We start from the raw sequence: 1,388 nt of genomic DNA on the forward strand, positions 1-1,388 counted from the left end.
ATTAAAGTTTTAGTAATTAAACTAAACATTTGTCAGGTTAAATTAACCATAAAACAAACCAAAAGAACAATCATATTTCAAACTAATCAATTTAAGGTTAAAGTTGAAAAGTTGAAATCAAAGTTAACTTTCAAAATATCAATCAAGTAAAACAAATAAATTAACTCAAATACTCAAGCAAAATGAGGAAAAAAAATATACTGCGCAATATCAATTTAAATGTAGCTACATCCTATTTTTAATCAATAAATCTTGCACAAACCCAATGGTTACCTTTGAGCAGAGTGCCAGACTACCATCAGCTGTGAATCCCAGTGACGGCCCAGGTAACGACCGCTGACAGTCTAATAAAATAATGCTGCAATGATCAATTGAGCAACAATTTTATGGTGAACAATACTGCAATCAACCCAGCAAACTCACCAAYAGTTCAAATTAGTTGTTTCAAGGATTTGGATGGATTTCCAAGATGAAACTTTCAGCAAGATGCCAACAGCCAGCCACAATCACAGTGGAACAGGTGTGAGTGAGGAGTGTTACTGCACTGGAGGCGGGGCTTTAAATAAGTTGGCGATTTTAAGGCAAAACAGGAAGTGGGCCCGCAAAAATAAAAGTCTTGATTAATTGACTAATTACGGGTTACACCAGTGTCGTCTATCTTGTTCTTTGGCCAGGCAATTATACCAGCTGGTTATCTGATGACAGACACTGCATACCTGTTGATGGGTGGGATTTTGTTTTTGCCATTTAGCTGCCTCTTGAGAACCTGTCTTACATTATGTAGTTACAGCTTGTTATCATCCATGTAGAGGAGGTGACTTATACCATACCATACCATACCATACCATACCATACCATACCATACCATACCACACTTTTATTTATAAAGCACTTTAAACAGCACAAGACCAACCAAAGTGCTGACTTATGACTGTTCCACTTTGGAACTGGAACCCATAGTCACTTTTTGTGATAATCTGATCTAAAATACTATTTGGCACCAGCAATACTAATCCTTTCTTGGTTTTTAAAGACATTTCATCACTAATCTGAAAAGCTTCAGTAATTCTGATTGACATGTGGGGAGTTCTAGTCTTGTTAGTCAAACCAGATTGCCAAAAAACCAAACAAAATCCCATGGGTTATTTGTGTTATTTCCATCTGAACATTTCTTAGTGTGCTACAATGTAGAGATGGGATAAATGGCTCTTTAAGGGGATCATGATCTTGAGGAGATGTTAGTTTCATAGAGCCGGTCTACTTTGACCAAGTTACGTCATCATGTAGGAAAATACAGTGGTTTGCAAAAGTATTCATACCCCTTGAACTTTTCCATATTTTGTCACATTACAACCACAAACATAAATATATTTCACTGGAATTTAATG

Source organism: Austrofundulus limnaeus, unplaced genomic scaffold (genome assembly GCF_001266775.1).
Source record: "Austrofundulus limnaeus strain Quisiro unplaced genomic scaffold, Austrofundulus_limnaeus-1.0 Scaffold71, whole genome shotgun sequence".
NCBI lineage: Eukaryota > Metazoa > Chordata > Actinopteri > Cyprinodontiformes > Rivulidae > Austrofundulus > Austrofundulus limnaeus.